Below are 20,997 nucleotides of genomic sequence, written 5' to 3'. Positions count from 1 at the left end.
CTGGCTTCAGGCTGCTCCAAAGACTGGGCAGCTAGGCCAGTGACCCTGGGAGCCCCCCGCCCGCCTGACCCCCACAAACCTAGCCTGGTGTGGCTGCCTGCTCCTGGGCCAGCTGCGCTCCTCCTCCTCTGGCAGCAAAGTCAAACTGCCTCTCCCGCTCACTCCGCCGCTGCCTAGGCCTCAGCTTCCGCCAGGCCGCTTCTGCCAGGCCGCTTCCGCCAGCCTGCCTCCGCCCACCGGCCTCCGCCTCCGCCCGCCTGGCCCCAGCCACCCTTGGCACCCCACTCATCCCCTCCCTGTCCCCATCTCCGCCTGCCCCGGCTGGCGAATCTAAGTTGAAACAGCCTGAGCAGCAGCAGGTACAGGGGCTATGACGTAGAGGGCCTTCCTGCAGGGGCTAGGAAGTACAGCAGCACTTAGTGTGCCCAGATAATCAAGATGATTACCAGCTGGTTCCCTTGGACAGCAAGGAGACCTAACCAGTCAATCCTAAACTTAGGAAATTGATCCTGAATATTCATAGGAAGGACTGATGCTGAAGCTGAAGCGCCAATAATTTGGCCACCAGATGGAAAGAACTGACTCACTCCCTGATAAGACTGAAGGCAGGAGGAGAAGGGAGTGGCAGAGGATGAGATGGTTGGATGGCATCATTGACTGGGCGGACAGGAGTGTGAGCAAACTGGCAGATGGTGAAGGGCAGGGAAGCCTGGCGTGCTGCAGTTCATGGGGGTCTCAAAGAGTCCGACATGACCAAGCAGCTAATCAACAAAAACCAGCTGGTTGGAAAACTTGCGTCGGGGAAATTATAGTGAAGTATTTGAGGCTGTTAACATCACCAACAGTGACAGAGTGGTTGTAAAAATTCTCAAGCCAGGGAAGAAAAAAAATGATAAAATGAGAAGGCAATCATTCTGGAGGACTCTCCTGGTGGAACAACTATCATTTAGCTGATTAACACCGTGAAGGACTCTGTGTTGGAGAGACCAGCTCTGGTATTTGAATATATCAATAATACAGATTTTAAGATCCATCTCATATCCTGACAGATTTTGATATCCGGTTTTATATGTCCTTAATTTAAAAATACCCTTATTTTATAACTACTTAAAGCTCTGAATTACTTGCCACATCAAGGGAATATGCACAGGAATGTGAAACCTCATGATGTCATGAAAGAGCACCACAGAAAACTGTGACTGATATACTGGGGTCTGGAGGGGAACTTTACCATCCTGCCCAGGACTACAATGTCCAAGTGACCTCCAGGTACTTCATGGAACCAGAGCACTTTGTGGACTAGCAGATGTATGAGTATAGCTTGGATATGTAGTTTGGGCTGTATGTTAGCAAGCATGATCTTTTGAAAGGAGCCCTTCTTTCAGGTGGCGCTAGTGGTAAAGAACCTGCCTGCCAATGTAAGAGATATAAGAGACTCAGGTTTGATCTCTGGGTCAGGAAGGTCCCCTGGAGGAGCGCATGGCAACCTGCACCAGAATTCTTGCCTGGGAGAATCCCATGGACAGAGGAGCCTGGTGGACTACCGTCCATGGGGCTGCAAAGAGTGAGACATGACTGAAGTGACTTAGCATGCATGCACTTCTTTCATGGACAGGATGACTATGACCAGCTTGTTCACATTGCCAAGGTTCTGGGTACAGAGGAGCTACATGGGAGTCTGAATAAGTATCACAAAGACCTAGATCTACACTTCAACAATATTGTGGACAACATTCATGGAAACGCTGGAAAAATTTTACCCATAGTGAGAACAGATGCTTTATCAGCCCTGAGGCCCTAGATCTTCTGGACAAACTTCTGCGATATGACCAACAACAGAGACTGACTGACAAAGAGGCCATGGAGCGCCCACACTTCTACCCCGTGGTGAAGAAGCAGTCCCAGCCTTGTGCAGATAATGCTGTGCTTCCCAGTGGTCTCATGGCAACCAGATGAAGATTGGCAAATGATGGCCTCTCAAAGAAAGCTTAATTTCCCAGCACATCTCTCTGTACACATGTATTTTAATGCACATCTCTGGATCAAAAACATTTTATTCACACCCATAACTAAAGGTGGAAAGTCAGTTTTCAGAGAGAGGGGGAAAAAAAGATGTAATATTAGAATTTATTCAGGAAGGCAAATTGGATGGAGGGGATAGAAAGTTCTTCCCTCCCACCCTTTACCTCTTTTTATCCCCATGAGAAACAATTTCTCTCTATTAGGGTGATCTACATTTTTGAGATCTGATAGGTATACATGGGGGCTTTCCCAGTAGCTCAGCTGGTAAAGAATCTGCCTGCAATGCAGGAGACCCCAGTTCGATTCCTGGGTTGGAAAGATTCCTGGAGAAGGGATAGTCTACCCACTCCAATATTCTTGGGCTTCCCTGGCAGCTCAGCTGGTAAAGAATCAACCTGCAATGCAGGAGACCTTGGTTCAATCCCAGGATAGAGAAGACCCTCTGGAGGAGGGCATGGAAACTGACTCCAGTATTCTTGCCTGGAAAATCCCCATGGACCGAGGAGCCTAGCAGGGTTCAGTCCATGGGGTCGCAAAGAGTCAGATAACACTGAGTGACTAAGCACAGCACACAGCAGAAAGAAAGAATGTGAAGTATACACAGCAGAGATATACATGAATGTGTTGGCAAAGAAAAGTCTTTCTTGTGTGCAGGGACTGGCATTGTGTGGACTCCTACCTTCAAGACCCTCCTAGAACTTACTCTGTATAATCTATACATCTGGTGGTTTGTCTGTATCCTTTATCACACCCTTTTATAAACTGGTAAGCACAAGTGTTCCCCTGGGCTCTATGAGCCACTCTGGCAAATTAATCAAAATGGAGGAGGGGTCATACTCTCTTTGATTTGTAGTCAAATTGAACAGAGGTTGTTGTAACCTGGGTCCTGTCATTTGCATTGGCATCTTGAAGTAGGGGTGGGGGGCAGTTTTGTGGAGCTGAGCTCTTAGCCTGTGGGATCTGATGCTATCCCCAGGTTGGTAGTGTGAGAAGTGAGCTCAACTATGGGACACCAGGCTAGTGTCACAGAGAGTCATTTGTTTAGTAGGAATGTCTTGTGCACTTGGTGTCCACCAATGTCAGAAGTGAAGAGGCCTGTGTGCACAATAACGGAGATTCACGGGAAAGAAAAACCAGTGAGGGAGAACTGTGGATTTTTCCTTTACACAAATCTTAAAAGGAAGACTGAAAAGGATAGAACTGCTTTCAAATAATTTAACATCATTTGGAACAAACTCAAGAATATTTAGAGAAAGGCAAAAATATCCAGCATCCAAAGGTAAAAACTCACAATCTCTGGAGTGCAAAGATTGCACAGAAGCAGAGAAGTATGGCCCCTGATGTGGAGAAAGTGAGCCAAAAAAAAAAAAAAAAAAAACCAAAACAGACCCAGGAATGAAACCGAGCAGGACTCTGTAGGGCTCCTGGGTAGGGAAGTCTTTCTGTCCCCCATTTCTTGTTTGTAGGTTATAGACTCCAGTCCTAAGATCTTCCTTGTGTTCTTTTTTTTTCTTAATAGTTTTTTACATTTTCTTATGGTATTTCTTTTTATTATTTATTTTTAATTGGAGGATACTTCTTTTACCATGTTGTGTTGGTTTCTGCCATACAAGAATGGGAATCAGACATAGCTATATATATACATATCCACTCTCTCTTGAGCATCTCTCCTCGCCTCCCCACACTACACCCCTCTAGGTCATTACAGAGCAAAAAGCTGGTCTCCCTGTTTTATATAGCAGATTCCCACTAGCATCTATTTTACACATTACTTTCTAAATTTTTCCCTTGAGTTCTAAAGAGCAGATTAGAACAGGTGCTAATCAGGGAAGAAAAGGGACACAAGACAAGGGAGGAGGAGCAGCCAAGAAACAATAGAGCAAGCTTGGGGCAGGATCCTGGTTCTACCTCGAGGCATGTATATGTGTGTATATATATATATATATATATATATATATATATATATGACACAATATCTTTAAGTTCTTTATAGAACTAAATCCCCAACAGATGGAAGATCCCCAACAGAATGAAGATTCTTCATTCCAAATTAAAGGAACCAGAGAAACTCCTTTAGAAGATCACCTCAGGCCAGTTTGACAGAACCAGGCTCACAACACATAACACTTAACCAAGCTCACTTAAGCTGTATGACACCAAGAAGGGAACTTCTTTTAAAACACATTTATTTTGCCAGAGAGACCTTGAGGACATTCAAACCAAGCTTAAAGAGAAGTCTCCCCGAGACTTTTGTGTTCCTGGAAAAGAGGGGGATTCAGGCCAGTTCCAGAGAGATCTCTAGTTTCCAATTAAGATACCATTCCTGGGGGGCAGGGTATATTGAAAAAAAAGGGGGGGGCAATATTCTGAACCAGCTCACTAGGAACACTGGCCACCCTCTCCCAGCTTTCCAAAGCCCTTAATCCCCAGACCACACGGCCTGTCCTAAGGAATCTCCCAGTCACCTGCTAATGTTCTGCAAACTTCCATGAAGAGGGCAGCTTAGGGGCACAGTTATCTGGGGAGAAATCAGGTTATATTTTTCCACATCTCCTCTCCAGGCCAGATACTCATACCTGCATAAGAGATAAGTAAATATATAGTGTGCTATCAATGAAATTTAGGAGGTTATTTATTGCAGTAGCTGTGTTACATACCTAGTTAGTTACTAGGTAACGAGTTCAGATACTAGTTACTAGTTCAGGTACTCACATTGAAAACAAAGCCCTAGGAGGTCATGTTGCCAAAACTTGGCCTCTGTTCACTGATGCCAAGTAGAAACATGGAGACCGTGTTGGGTGAAGTACAAAAGAATAGCCGTTAATTTCTTTTCCAGGCAAAGGGGGCCAGAGCAGGCTAATGCCCTCAAGACTGTGGTCACAAGGAGTTTGACAGTGTTCAAGGAGCAGGGCGAGGACAATTCTCAGATTGGTTGGCATCAAGATGAAATTTCAAGTATCTTCAGTCTTCTGGTCTCAACCAGTCTAGGATCAATGTTCTGATGGTCAGCAGTTTTCATCTGGAGAGGGTCCACTTTCTGTAAAAACAGCTTAGGAATGTGTGTCAGGCCTTTGTCTATCTCTTTCAGGGAGCTTGGAGTTCAGTGATTCAGCCATATGGCAGAATTATAATCTAAACTACTACTGATTCCCCAGCCCAACAGCTCGTCTCTGTTTCTGCATCTTCATATTTCCTGATGACCGACTCTTGAGCTGGCATTCTACTTCAAAAGACAAGAACACAGGCACTTGTATGTGGGTTCAGTCACGGCCGAGTGAAACCAGGGAAGGCAGTTTCTTCATCCTCTCCTTGGCTCTCCCGGTGGCAGTTCCTCTTCACTGTGAGCTGCCATTGGCCAATGGGGTTGGCTGGTCTCAGGACCACAAACACTGCTGCTACTGCCACGCCCTCCTGTTTCCTGGGTCCTCATACACACCCGCCACCCACGGCCTCTGCTGGATGGTCTCTCACTTCCAGGCCTCAGTCTTCCTCCCAGACTTGGCGGGGTGGGATGGGGGGGGGGCACAAGATGCAGGGGCCAGAAATCAAGCATTGACAGTAGACCAGATGACACTAGGTACCCCTCAGTCTGGATGTCACATACTGGCTTTGTTTTATTTCTTGATTTTTTTTTACTGGCTTTGTTTTAACCCAGTTCTGCTTCCTGTGATTTGTTTCTCAGGGCTTCAAGGCAGAAGAGGAAGTCAGAACAGGAGTAAAGAGGACGCCTGAAGGTTGCTGGTCTTTGGCTCCTCTTCAAACTGCCAAATGCCTGACGGGGGCTGGTGGGCTAATGGTGGATCTAAGAGAATGAACCTCTGCTCAGGCTGTCTGCCACTCTGGGTGCCTTCTTGGCAGAGCAAAAGAAAGTCTGCAGAAGGTGTCACAGCCTGGAAATCGGCTTGGCCTAGCAGAGATGCGGACAAGGCTTTGTCTCTTGGAGGTTCAATCTGAGGTAGCCAAGACTTCTTGGTTTTTCTGTCCTGAGGTGACCAGGGCGGAAACTCTGGTTGAGGACACACATCCATACTCAGAAGGCCTTGATTTCTGGCTTGTTAGGAGTGTTATCTCTCAGGAGCCACAGATCAAAATCACTGAAACTACCCCTGGATTACAAAATAGGGGAAATTTATAAAAACCCAAACTACAATGTTACATAAATTGTCAAGAATTAGGATTGGAGTTGGCAAGAAATAAAGGTGCTTCTTTAAGTAAGAATTGATTGGAGGTCAAAATGGTTACATAGTTGCAGGTAGGGGAATAGGGTACTTTGAAACTATGTTTGCAGCTGGCCTGCAGCTTGCAGATTTTGTTCTGAGAATGGTTGGGATCTTTCCTGGTGGTCCAGTGGTTAAGATTCAAAGCTTCTACTTCATGGGGCACACCTCTGTCTGCATGCTGCAGGGCATGTCCAAAAAAAAAAAAAAATGCTGGTGGTATTCTTGAGTTTGATATAGTCCCTAAAGTTCAAGGTCTCGGAGATTTAAGAACATGTGTGACACCACATCCATGGATGGCTACCCAGCTCCATTTTGAAAGTGTGAGCCATAGATATTTCATTTTAATTTTTAAATGATCTTGAATATGTCATCACCTGTTTTCATTACCCTTTTTTTGGGTGATCAAATACCAAACTAAGGATCTGTCCACAGTGAGATTGGTTCAGTTGGAATAGAGTTTACGAACATATTCTTGAAACAAGACAGTAACTGCAGAAAGTTGTCTTTGAACATTTTTTTCCTAGTGAATTACTTTAGTTCTTGAAATGATTTAGAAGTTTCACCAAGTAGTGATAATAAAAAGCAGATGACTCTAGAAGACAGTTTGACAGTTTCTTAAGGCATTGCTCTACTCATCATATCCAAACATCTCAGTTTTTGATCATATACTCATCATATGATCCAAAACTACACATATAATTTGGAAACTAATGTTTTTGCAAAATATACACAGGTATGTTTATAGCAGTTATATTCATGATTGCCAAAACTTGGAAGCAGCCAAGATGCCTGTCAATATGTAAATGACTAAACACACTTTAGACTCTCCAAACAATGGCAAAATATTCTGGGACTTAACAAAGAAGCAATTAAGGAAGAAAAACATGAAAGAACCTTTAATGCAGGTTACTAGGTGAACGAAGTCAATCTGAAAAGGCTACATACTGTAAATTTCAACAACTTATCTTTCCAAATTCAGGACAGTGAAAAGATCTGTCTGAAGGGCCAAGGTGGAGAGGTTGAGAGGGATGAAAAGGTGGAGTCCAGGGGACTGTTAAGGCAGTGAAACTATGCTATATGATACTGCAATGATGGATTCAAGTCATTATACATTTTTCAAGATCTGTAGCATACACACCACAGAGAGTGAATCCTAGACTATAGACTTCAGATAATAATAATGTAGCAAAGAGCTAACATCCATCCTTCTCAAACTCTTCCAAAAAATTGCAGAGGGAGGAACACTCTCAAGCTCAAGCTAAGAAACCACCATCATCATGATGCCAAAACCAGACAAAGTTATTTCAAAAAAGAAAATTATAGGCCAATAACACTGATGAACATAGATGCTAAAATCCTCCACAAAATACTAGCAAACTGAATCCAGCAATGCACTAAAAGGATAATACACCATGATCAAGTAAGAGTTAGCTCAGGGAGGCAAGGATTCTTCAATATATGCAAATCAATTAATGTGATACATCATATTAACAAATGGAAGGATAAAAACCTTATGATCATCTCAAAAGATGAAGGACAAGCTTTTGACAAAATTTAATACCCATTTATGATTAAAGAAACTCTCCAGAAGATGGGCAGAGGAAACCTACCTCAATATAATAAACGTCATATACAACAAACCGACAGCAAACGTCATCCTCAATAGTGAAAAACTGAAGCCTTTCCTGTAAGATCAGGAACAAGACAAGGCATCCTAACTGAAAGAGAAAGACAACAGTCACTGTTTGCAGATGACATGATAGAAAATCCTAAAGATGCCACCAGAAAACCACTAGTGGTAATCAATGAATTTAGTAATGTTTCAGGATACATAATTAATACACAGAAATCTCTTGCATTCATTTACGCTAACAACATAAGATTATGAAAGAAAAATCCAAGAAATAATTCCATTTACCATTGCAGCAAAAAGAATAAAATACCTAGGAATAAATCTACCTAAGAGGCAAAAGGCCTGTCCTCAGAAAACTAAAAGATACTAATGAAAGTAATCAAAGATGACACAAACAGATGAAGAAATATAACGTGTCCTTGGATTGGAAGAATCAATATTGTGCAAATGACAATACTACCCTAAACAGACTACAGATTTCATGTAATCATTATCAAATTACCAAGGGCATTTTTCACAGAATTAGAATAAAAATTTTTACAATTTGCATGGAAACACAAAGACCCTGAATAGCCAATCTTGAGAAAGAAAACCAGAGCTGGAAGAATCAGTCTCCTTAACCACAGACAATAGGGCAAAGTTATAGTTTTCAAAACAGTGTGATAGTGGCACAAAAATAGACCTACAGATTAATGGAAGAGGATAGAAAGCCCACAGATGAACCCACTCACCTATGGTCAATTAATCTATGACAAAAGAGGCAAGCCTACACAATGATAGAAAGACAGTATCTTCAACTGTTGAAAACATTGGGCAGCAACATGTAAAAAAATGAAAGAAGATTTTGCTCTAATACCACACACAAAAATAACCTCAAAGTGGGTCAAAGACCTAATTGTGAAATGGGAAGCAATAAAACTCCTACAGGAAACCATAGGCAGAGCATTCTCTGACATAAATTGCAGCAATATCTCTTTCAACCCATCTTGCAGAATAATAAACCAAAATGAACAAATAATACCTCATTAAGCTCAAAAGCTTTTGCACAGCAAAGAAAACCATAGACAAAATTTAGAAAGACTAAGAGAACACACAGATTGGGGGAAAATATTCCCAGTGATATGACTGACAAGGAATGAAGTCTCCAAAAATTGCAAACAGCTTAATTTCATCAAAACAACCTAATAAAAAAATCAGCAGAAGACCTAAATAGATATTTCTCCAAAAAGACACACAGATAGCCAAGAGACACATGAAAAGATGTTCAACATCTCTAATTACAAGAGAAATGTAAAGCAAACTATAATGAGATATCACCTCATACCAGTGAAAATGGCTATCATCAAAAACTCCAAACAATAAACACTAGAGAGTGTTTGGAGAGAAGGGAATCCACCTACACTGTTGGTGAAAATGTAAATTGGTATAGCCATTAAGGAGAACAGTATGGAGAGGCCTTAAAAAGCTAAAAGTAGAACTACCATATGATTCTGCAATTCCAGTCCTGGGCATGTACCCCCCCAAAAAACCATGATCTTAAAAGATGCATGCATCCCAATGTTCACTGCAGCACTGTTAACAATAGCCAAGACAAAGAAGCAACACAAATGTACACTGACAGAGGAATGGATAAGGAGGATGCAGCGCATATACACAGCGGAATGTTACTTACTGTTAAAAAGAACAAGACACCATTTGCAGCAAAATGGATGGACCTAGAGATTGTCATACTGAGGGAAGTAAGTCAGACAGAGAAGGAGAAATATTGTTTGTCATCCTCTATATACAGAATCTAAAAAGAAATGATATGGATGAACTTATTTACAAAACAGACCCACAGACCTAGAGAATAAATATATGGTTGCCATGGGGAAGGATGTGGGGAAGGATAGTTAGGGAGTTTGGGATAGACATGTACACACTGTTATTTTTAAAATGGATAACTGACAAGGACTTACTGTATAGCACAGTAGCCTGGAAGGGAGGGGAGTTTGGAGGGAAATGGATACATGTCTGTGTATGGCTGAGTCCCTTTGCTGTGCATCTGAAACTATCAAATCATGGTCAGTTGGCCATACTCCAATATAAAATTTAAAAAAAAACATTGTAGAACTTTATAGCAATATTTGTAGCACTACATTATTGTTTATAATATCTGTATTGTTTTCTGTAGTATTATTTAGTAGCCCCCCAGGCTCCTCTGTCCATGGGATTTTTCAGGTAAGAATACTGGACTGGGTTGCTGTTTCCTTCTCTAAGTGTAGAGTATAAATGTACCATAATTTAACCTAACTCATATATATGGACATTAAAGTTGTTTATAATGATTTTACTATTTTAAATATTTTTGAAATAAGTATCATATAAGAATCCATTTATTTCCTTATGATAAATTCTTTGAAGGAGATTTGCTTGGTCCAAAATTTCTTGATACATTAAAGATTTTGAAATATTATTTAAAAGGTTTCTATATTAATAAAATGCACACCTATACTGAAATAGAGAAAAGCAGTAGAATGGAAAAAACTAAAGATCTCTTCAAGAAGATTGGAGCTATCAGGGGAACATTGCATGCAAGAATGGGCATGATAAAGGACACAAACGGCAAGGACCTAACAGAAACAGAAGAGATTAAGAAGAGGTGGCAAGAATACACAGAAGAACGGTACAAAAAAGTCTTAATGACCAGGATAACCACAATGATGTGATCAGTCACCTAAAGCCAGGCATTCTGGAGTGTGAAGTGAAGTGGGCCTTGTGAAGTCGCTCAGTCGTGTCCGACTCTTTGCGACCCCATGGCCTGTAGCCTACCAGGCTCCTCTGTTCATGGGATTTTCCAGGCAATAGTACTGGAGTGGATTGCCATTTCCTTCTCCAAGGAATCTTCCCGACCCAGGGATCGATCCCAGGTCTCCCACATCATAGACAGACGCTTTACCGTCTGCGATCTCAGCTAAAAGGCCGAGAAGTGGGCCTTAGGAAGCCCAAAACAAAGGTAGTGAAGGTGACAGAATTCCAGTTGAGTTATTTCAGATCCTAAAAGATGATGCTGTTAAACTGCTTCACTCACTGTCAGCAGAAAACTCAGCAGTGGCCACAGACAGGACTGGAAAAGGTCAGTTTTCATTCCACTCCCAAAGAAGGGCAGTGTCAAAGAATGCTCAAACTACTGTACAACAGAGCTCATTTCACATGCTAGCAAGGTAATGCTCAAAATTTTTCAAGCTAGGCTTCAGCAGTACATGAACAGAAAACTGCCAGATGTTCAAACTAGGTTTTGAAGAGGTAGAGGAAGACACGAAATTTCCATTATCTGTTAGATCGTGAAGAAAGCAAGGGAGTTCCAGGAAAACGTCTACTGCTTCATTTTCTATGCTAAAGCCTTTGACTGTGTGAATCACAACAAACTGTGGAAAATTCTTAAAAGAGATAGGAGTACCAGACCACCTGACCTGCCTCCTGAGAAACTGGTCAAGAAGCAACAGTTAGAACTGGACATGGAATAATGGACTGGTTCAAAACTGGAAAAGGAATATGTCAAGACTGTATGTTGACATGAGCTTTTTAACTTACATGCAGAGTACATCATACAAAACAATGGGCTGGATGGATACATATATATAATACGTTATTAATAAAATTGAAGGTGCCTACTACAAGCGCTACTGTGATGCAGTCAAGACAGACATCATTATTTCCACTTTATATTTGACTTAAAAATATTCAGTTCAGTTCAGTCGCTCAGTCGTGTCCAATTCTTTGAGACCTCATGAACCGCAGCATGCCAGGCCTCCCTGTCCATCACCAACTCCCGGAGTCCACTCAAACCCACATCCATTGAGTCGTTGATGCCATCTCATCCTCTGTCGTCCATTTCTCCTCCTGCTTTCAATCTTTCCCAGCATCACAGTCTTTTCAAATGAGTCATCTCTTCATATCAGGTGGCCAAAATAATGGAGTTTCAGCTTCAATCTCAGTTCTTCCAAAGAACACCCAGGACTGATCTCCTTTAGGATGGACTGGTTGGATCTCCTTGCCGTCCAAGGGACTCTCAGGAGTCTTCTCCAACACCACAATTCAAAAGCCTCAATTCTTCTGTGCTCAGATTTCTTTATTGTCCAATTCTCACATCCATACATGACTACTGGAAAAACCATAGCCTTGACTAGACGGGCCTTTGTTGACAAAGTAATGTCTGCTTTTGAATATGCTGTCTAGGTTGGTCATAACTTTCCTTCCAAGGAATAGCGAAGTCACTCAGTCGTGTCCAACTTTGTGACCCCATGAACTGCAGCCCACCAGGTGCCTGCGTCCATGGGATTTTCCAGGCAAGAGTACTGGAGTGGGGTGCCATTAGTAAGCGTCTTTTAATTTCATGGCTGCAATCACCATCTGCAGTGATTTTGGAGCCCCCAAAATAAAGTCAGCCACTGTTTCCCTGTCTATTTGCCATGATGTGATGGGACCGGATGCCATGATCTTAGTTTTCTGAATGTTGAGCTTTAAAAAGTTTACCATATCTGGAAAGAAACACACACACACACACACACACACATTACAGTATCTGGTTGAATTCACAGAATCACTGAATAAAATAGCTGAGATTGGTACACGAATTTGTTTCTGTGCCAAAAAGTGAAAGAAAGTGAAAGTAAAGTCACTCAGTCATGCCCGACTGTTTGCCACGCCGTGGACTGTAGCCTACCGGGCTCCTCCGTCCATGGGATTCTCCAGGCAAGAATACTGTTTCTGTGCTAAAGTTGTTTAATCTAATGTTATACTGCCTCCCAGTGGTATAAGCTTATATTCACAGGCACCTGTAATCAATAGTTACATATTTCCATTCTTATGCCTTTGGAAATACTGGAGATCTATTTACTTGTTTACTAGCAAAGTAATTTTTCCTGCATACCAAGGATGCTCTTTCTTAAATATTTACATCTCTTGAATCTGTATAATTCTATGTTTAAGACACACAATAAGCAGTTAATTATATGAAATTTAACATATATAGCATATATATTGTCCAAGTCATTGTATCCTAAAAGTTATTAAACTATTATTATTATTCATTTTACTTTAGTAGTAAAATGAATGAATCTCACCGAATCTATGTAACTTGCCAGTATCACACAGCTACCAGTGGCCAACCAGTACTCTTACTCTCTTGTTCATTCTCAAAGCCCATCCTTGTAACCATGAATTACACTTCCACCATAGTTTTTTCCCAGTTAGAATTTTTGTTGAGGCTTTAATCTTGCACCGCAAGTTTACAGCTTTTCCAACATAATATCTTCTGCGTGACCACAAGCATCAGATCTTTTGAAATCAATCCTTGAGTAATACCTTGTTCAGGTACTCATTTGTGTAAACACAACCAATAAATATCTGATCATTGTTGCCATCTATAACTGTACACTTTTTCACAAGACGTACGGAAGAATTTGCGTTCAAATATGCGTTGATTTTGCTACTCCACTCCTATCATTGGTGGTAAAAAATGGTGGTACAATATTGTAAAGTAATTAGCCTCCAATTAAAATAAATAAATTTTTTAAAAACTGTGGTGAAAAAATTCTTCTCTAAGTGCTTTAAGGTCTAAATCCAAACCATACCTTTAGAAGTGAAGTGGAGTGAAAGTCACTCTATCATGTCCTACTCTTCGCGGCCCCATGGACTATATAGTCCATGGAATTCTCTAGGCCAGAACACTGTAGTGGGTTGGCTTTCCCATCTCCAGGGCTCTTCCCAACCCAAGGATTGAAGCCAGGTCTCCCGCATTGCAGGCAGATTCTTTACCAGCTGAGCCACAAGGGAAGCCTTTAGAACTGCTGTGCAATAGGATAGTCATTAATCACACTTGAGTATTAAAATTTAAATCAATTATAATTAAATAAAAATTTAAAATCTAGCCATATTTCAAGTGCTCACCTGCTCCATGTGGCTAGTGGCTACAGTTGTGGTTGCACTGATGTGGAATAGTTCCACCACTGTAGAAAGTTGATTCAAAAGTGCTGATCTAGAATAAAAATAATAGTTTTCTTCCAGATGTTGAACAAAAGGAACTCCAGCTAACTTGCTTTTAAACAATGAACCATATATAGCTCAATCCATTTTATAGTAATTAGAAACATTAACCTTCTTCAGTATGTGTGCTTGTGAAATGTATAGACGTTAAGATCCAAGTGAAGAAAGACTGTACGATGAATCTGTGGGATTAATATTTTTCATAGTTTTCTTTCACCATCTTTTGATGTCCAAAGACTCTGTAGTACTGTATGTGTGTATGTGTTAGTCGCTCAGTCCTGACAACTCTGCAATCCCACAGACTGTTAAGATCCAACTGAAGCAAGACTGTACAATGACTTTGTAGATTAGGAATTTTCAGAATTTTCTTTCACTATCTTTTTGATATTCAAAAATTCTGTAGTATTTCCCCTTTTTAAAATTTCTAATATTATTGATTTGTGTCTTCTCTCTGTTTCCCTCATTTTGTTTGAGGTTTATCAATTTTATTTATTTATTCTGAAGAACAAGCTTTGCTTTGTAGAGGCTTATCAACTTTATTGATCTTTTTCAAGGAGCCACCTTTCGATTTCATTGATCGTCTCTATTGATATCTACTGCTCAATTTCATTTCTTTTCACTTTGCATTTCCCTTCTTTTTCTAGTTCACTATGGCTAAAGCTTAAATATTTGTTTTTAGATATTTATTCTTTTTGAATATGTGCATTCAATGCAGTAAACTTTCCTCTAAACACTTATTTTACTCTATGTCACAAATTCTGAAGTTATATTTTCATTTAGTTAAAAATATTTTAAAATTTTTCTTGAAATGTCCTCTTTGATTCATGTATTGTTTAGAAATATGTTGTTAAATCTCCTGTATTTAGAATTTTCTAGTTATATTTCTATGTAGCCATCTGATTCTAGTTTAATTCCACTATGGCCTGAGCACATACATTATCTGATTTCTATTCTTTTAATTTTTTAAGCTATAATTTTCCTGAATGCGGTCCAGCATGGCAAATATTCAACATAACCTCAAGACAAATGTATATTCTGCTGTCATTAAATAAAGTAGCTTATACATGTCAATTATTTTATATACAGTTGGTTGATGGTGCTATTAGTACAGCCTTGTTGTGATTTTCTGCTGGATGGGTCTGCCCATTTCTGACAGAGGGTTACAGAAGTCTTCAGCTATAATAGTGAATTCACCTGTCTCTCCTAGCAGTTCTATCATGTTCTACCTTACATCTTGACACTGTTGTTAGGTTCATATTCAAAAGAATTGTCTTCTTGGAGAATTAATTGTTTTATGATTATGTAATGTCCTTCTTTCTCCCTGTTAAGTTTTCTTGTTTAGAAGTTGCTCTGTGTGAAATTAATATAGTGTAGCTACTCCAGCTTTCTTTTGATTAGTATTCACAAGGAATATCTTTCTCCATCTGTTTCTTTTTCTTTTTTGACTACATATATCTTCATCTTTAAAGTGGATTTTTTGCAGAAAATACAAAATTGCATCTTGTTTTTGTTTCACTCTGACAATTTCTTTTAGCTGGTATATTTAAACCATTGACATGCAGATGATTATTTAAACAGATGAATTAATATCTGCCATGTATGTAAATGTTTTCTATTTGTTGCTATTTTCCTTTGTTTCCATTTTGTCTTCTACTTCTTCAGCCTTATGTAGTTTTAGTTGAGTAGCTTAGATTATTGCATTTTCTCTCCTATCTTGTATCCGTTGTACTTCTTTCTTTAAAAAAAAAAAAAGTTTTTAGTGATTGCCCTGAAGCTTGTAATACAAAATTACAACTAGCTCAAATATGCTTTCAATTAATACTGTAAACCTCACAAGACTAGTGCAATATCTTATAATAACAAAATAATCCTAGTTATACTCTTGTCCCTTACATCATTACTGCCATTCATCCCACTTATGCATAAACTACAAGAAACCAATACAGCCATTATTTTGAACAAGCTGTTACCAGTGTGATCAATTAAGAATAGGAAAGATACATTTTAAATTTTCTCATTTATTCCTCAAAGTAAATCCTAGTTTCTGATTTGTATCACTTTCCTTATCTCTTTCTATTCTTTCTTTGTTTTAACATCCTTACAAGGAAAGTCTCCTGGCTACAAATTCCCTGAAGGTTTTTTTCCCCTTCACTTCAGAGAACATAGAATTCTAGGTTGGTAATTTTTTTTTTTTTTTTTTCTCAACAATTTGAACCTTTCACTCCACTCTGCTTGTTTACCTGGCTTCTTAGATAACAAAAGGTGGCAAGGTAACTTTTTTTCTTCTTGCTTCTTTCCAAACTTTTTCTCAATTTTTGTTTGACTTTCTGAAATTTGACTATGATATACCCAGATGTATTTGATGGAGGTGTGTGTGTGTGTGTGTGCGTGCACAGATTTATGCTGCTTGCTTCCTAGATCTGTGCTTTAGTGTCTGATATTAATTTGAGGGTAAATTCTCAGTCACCATTTCTTAAAATATTGCTTCTACTTCTTTCTTCTCCTTTTGGTATCCCCATTGCATGTTACACTTTTTGTAGTTATCCCACAATTCTTGGATATTGTTTTGGGTTTTCTTTTCTTTTCTTTTTTTTCAGTTGTTTTCTTTTAACTTTTCAGTTTTGGATGTTTCTGTTGCTATGTGCTAAACTCAGAGAGTCTCTCCTCAGCCATGTCTAATCTATTAATGAGACAATCAGACACTCCTTATCTTTGTAAGTGTTTTTGATTCTCTGATATTTATTTTTCCTTTCTTATAATTTCTATGTTCTCCTTACACTACCTATTTACTCTTCATGGTATCTATATTTTGCATTGGAGTCCTTAGCATGTCAGTCATAGTTTTAAAATAGTTTCCACTGTGATGATTACAATATTTCTGATATATCTAAGTTCTGATACTTTTCAAACTGTGCTTAACTTTTTGTTTTGTTTTCTGTGCTTAATCATGTATGACCCTCTGCAGTGCCATGGGCTATAACCTACCAGGCTCCTGTACCCATGGAAGTTTTCAGGCAAGAATACTGGAGCAGGGTGCCATTGCCTACCTCAGAGGATCTTTCCCATCCAAGAATTGAACCTGCATCTCTTGCATCTCCTGCATTGGCAGGGGGATTCTTTACCACTAGCACCACCTGGGTGACTGAAAACTGTGTTGTAAAAAACATATTTGATCTTTACCTCTGATTCCTGGCAAGGAGCTTCAAAATTCATTATAATTTTTTCCATTTTTTAAGTCATAGAAGAATTAATTTTGTTATGCTAGTGATCACTCATTGTGAAGGTTCTGTACAGTTTCAAGGGAGTGTCTGGCCACCAGAAAAACCACCACCATGTGATTAGAGGGGAGCAAATTCCTGCACCTCCCCTGTCCATAGACACATGAGCTGTGCTGCCTACACCCACTCTAATGTACCAAAGACACTGAGACCTAAACTCTTCATAACAGAACATTGCCCACATTCCACATTGGCCTTTGGTTGATTCACTTGCAAGAAATATCCAAATAACACTACAAGGGCTCTGAAAACTGAACTGGAACCAGAGCCAACAGAAGGCCTGAACCTAGCCAAAGTGATTGTCTGCTCAAACCAAAAATTTTGATATATTCAAGACATTTAAACAAAGAGTCTCCTAACAAAATATTTATTAAAAATGTCCAGAAGACAATCCAAAACTATTCAGCATATGAATAACCATGAGAATTTGGACTTGCATGAGGAAAGGCAATCAACAGAAGCTGTGGTGACATGACACAGATGTTGGAATTATCTAGCAAATATTTCAAGCAGCTATTATAAAGATACTCAAAATACCAAAGGAATGAAGAAATAAATGAAGTCATTTAACAAGAATTAGAAATCATCTTTTTCCTCCTCTGAATTGCCTTCCATTTAAATTGATTGCTACTTTTATCAAGAATAAGGAAAATTTTCCATCCTAAATTATGACACCCCAATTTTCTCCAACAGGTAAAAGTCACTTTTTTCACATAATAAGTCATCAAACAAAATCTTACTACATGATTTTTTTTTAAATTGGTTTTGCCATACATTGACATGAATCCGCCACGGTTGAACATGAGTTCCCAATCCTGAACCCCCTCCCACCTCCCACACCATATCATCTCTCTGGATCTTCCCCATGCACCAGCCCCAAGCATCCTGTATCCTGCATCGATCATAGACAGGCTATTTGTTTCTTACATAATAGTATACATGTTTCAATGCCATTCGCCCAAATCATCCCACCCTCTCACTCTCCCACAGAGTCCAAAAGTCCATTCTATACATCTGTGTCTCTTGCTGTCTTGCATACAGGGTTATCATTACCATCTTTCTAAATTCCATGTATATATGTTAGTATACTGTATTGGTGTTTTTCTTTCTGGCTTACTTCACTCTGTATAATCGGCTCCAGTTTCATCCACCCATTAGAACTGGTTCAAATGTATTCTTTTTAATGGCTGAGTAATACTCCATTGTGTATATGTAGCACGGCTTTCTTATCCATTCATCTGCTGATGGACATCTAGGTTGTTTCCATGTCCTGGCTATTATAAACAGTGCTGCGATGAACATTGGGGCACACGTGTCTCTTTCAATTCTGGTTTCCTTATTGTATATGCCCAGCAGTGGGATTGCTGTGTCATAAGGCAGTTCTATTTGCAATTTTTTAAGGAATCTCCACACTGTTCTCCATAGTGGCTGTGCTAGTTTGCATTCCCACCAACAGTATAAGAGGGTTCCCTTTTCTCCACACCCTCTCCAGCATTTATTGCTTGTAGACTTTTGGATCACAGCCATTCTGACTGGCATGAAATGGTACCTCATTGTAGTTTTGATTTGCATTTCTCTGATAATGAGTGATGTTGAGCATCTTTTCATGTGTTTGTTAGCCATCCGTATGTCTTCTTTGGAGAAATGTCTATTTAGTTCTTTGGCCCATTTTTTGATTGGGTCCTTTATTTTTCTGGAATTGAACTGCATGAGTTGCTTGTATATTTTTGAGATTAGTTGCTTGTCAGTTATTTCATTTGCTATTATTTTCTCCCATTCACTAGGCTATCTTTTCACCTTGCTTATAGTTTCCTTTGTTGTGCAGAAGCTTTTAATTTTAATTAGATCCGATTTGTTTATTTTTGCTTTTATTTCCAGTATTCTGGAGGGTTGATCATAGAGGATCCTGCTGTGATTTATGTCGGAGAGTGTTTTGCCTATGTTCTCCTCTAGGAGTTTTATAGTTTCTGGTCTTACATGATTTTTAATTTCAATCTCATATATATGTATGTATACGTATATACAGATATATATGTGTATATATATATACACACACACACATTTTTCTTTCTATATGGCATCTAATGTAAGATATTTTATTTGAATGTTCTCTTAAATTTTTATCTGGAATTGTTCACTTTTTAAAATTGGTAAATATCTTTTACTTGTCTTTTAATGTTTCTCTTTTGTGAGCTTCCCTAATAAGTTTTATACTTAATTCATAATAATAATATGCTACATCTGTGTAACACTTTACAGTACGTATTTTTCCCAGTGAAATTAATCATTCCATTGTCAGTCATAAATTTTACTTGTTTGCATTCTCTTATCTCTTTCTCTTAATATTTCCTTTTCATTACCTGTGAGAACAAGAATTTCCATATCTGTTTATTCTTATACAAATTACAAACACATTTATAATTTTATAAATTATAGTACTCTTTCAAGGTCTCTCATCCTTAGAAAACTCTGTACCTCTGAACCACTTTCCCTGTGCAGACACTAGAATCTTATCAGTAGCATTATTTTATCACCTCAATCCTCACCCTCATTCCTTACAACCCAAATTCTTACCTCTTTTTGCAGTCCACACAGTTGGAAAACATCTTTCTTTACCATATTTATATCATGCACTTTACCTCCAGCTTTTATTAGAGAACTAAATCTAGAGTCAACAGTTTGAGGTCGGAACTTCCTGAGTAACTGAAAATGTCAAGCTAAGCTAATTTGGATAGTGAAAGAGTTACACAGTGAACCACACATTTTTAGTCAGAAGGCCACTGCCACAAACACACACAGAAGATTGGGCTTTGTATGAATGTTTGAAAAGACGATGAAGCTATTTCACAAATAATACTTTAATTGCAAGACAATGGATTTCAAACTAAGCACCATGATAAGTCCAGTTACAACATGTCAGCTTGCAAATAAATTACACAGTTATTGACTCTATTCCCTGCACTATATGTTTCATACTTATAACTCATCTATTTTGTAACTAGAGGTTTTGGTTTCTCACTCGTACTATTTCTTTACCTCTGCTCCCCCCACTCCTTCCTGGCAAACATGTATTTGTTCTTTGCATCTATAACTATATATACATAGTATAAAAATTTAGAACTTCTATATTGTACATTTGAAGTTAATTTTGTAAATCTACTACTTTTTAGTAAGGAAAAAAAAGAAATGGTGCTCAAGAGGACATGTGAGTTATTTACGAAAGCAAGTTCAAGGATACAGCAATGAAGATAGGAGTGACGTGTTGAGGCTGCTTTTATTCTCTTTTGTCAAGTGATAGACAAAACTAGATTTGACTGGACTGAAATGCTGAGAGAATATATTTTCCTTAAAATACATTTCCTGAAAGAAGAAGTGGACATTCTAGGTTATGCTTGTATCTGAAAAAGATGGAACATAGAAATGAAAAGAAGCTGATATTGATAATGGTGCTGAAACTCTGCCTGTGTTCTCTGATGCCAAATAGAAACATAGAGACGGGTTTTGGGCGAAGTAGAAAAGAGTAACTTTTATTGTGCTGTCAGGCAAAGAGGGCCACAGAGGGCTAATGCACTCAAGACTGTGTGACCCACCCAGGAGTGGGATAGTGAGGAGTTTTACAGTGTTCAAAGAGCAATGTGTGACCAACTCATGGACAGTTCTTGGATTGGTTGGCATCAAGGTGAAGTTTCAAGCATCATCAGTTTTCCGGTTTCAATCAGTCTAGAGTCTACGTTCCCATGGTCAGCAGGTTTCATTTGGAGCTGGTCTGCTTCTTGTAAAAATAACTTAGCAATGTGTGTCATGCCTTCATATATCT

The 20,997-nt window shown here is 39.2% G+C and overlaps 2 long non-coding RNA genes and 1 pseudogene across 2 annotated transcripts; 1 reads left to right on the top strand and 2 right to left on the bottom strand.

Moving 5' to 3' along the window:
• Positions 1–370: 370 nt before the first annotated feature.
• LOC114114109 (casein kinase II subunit alpha'-like) lies at positions 371–1,956 on the top strand (annotated as a pseudogene).
• A 2,235-nt stretch (positions 1,957–4,191) lies between these two features.
• Positions 4,192–10,183, bottom strand: LOC121819208 (uncharacterized). The gene is made up of 2 exons (XR_006059445.2): positions 4,735–10,183; positions 4,192–4,598 (listed from the first exon to the last, which is right to left on the bottom strand). It is a non-coding gene; the product is annotated as an uncharacterized LOC121819208 (long non-coding RNA).
• A 1,033-nt stretch (positions 10,184–11,216) lies between these two features.
• LOC132659633 (uncharacterized) lies at positions 11,217–19,885 on the bottom strand. Its single transcript, XR_009600288.1, has 4 exons — positions 19,755–19,885; positions 13,807–15,637; positions 13,491–13,706; positions 11,217–12,395 (listed from the first exon to the last, which is right to left on the bottom strand). It is a non-coding gene; the product is annotated as an uncharacterized LOC132659633 (long non-coding RNA).
• Between the last annotated feature and the right edge of the window lie 1,112 nt (positions 19,886–20,997).

The sequence above is a fragment of the Ovis aries genome, chromosome 3 (assembly GCF_016772045.2).
Source record: "Ovis aries strain OAR_USU_Benz2616 breed Rambouillet chromosome 3, ARS-UI_Ramb_v3.0, whole genome shotgun sequence".
Lineage (NCBI taxonomy): Eukaryota > Metazoa > Chordata > Mammalia > Artiodactyla > Bovidae > Ovis > Ovis aries.
Note: the sequence above shows the minus strand (reverse complement) of the source record. Positions and strands in the feature narration are given on the sequence as shown.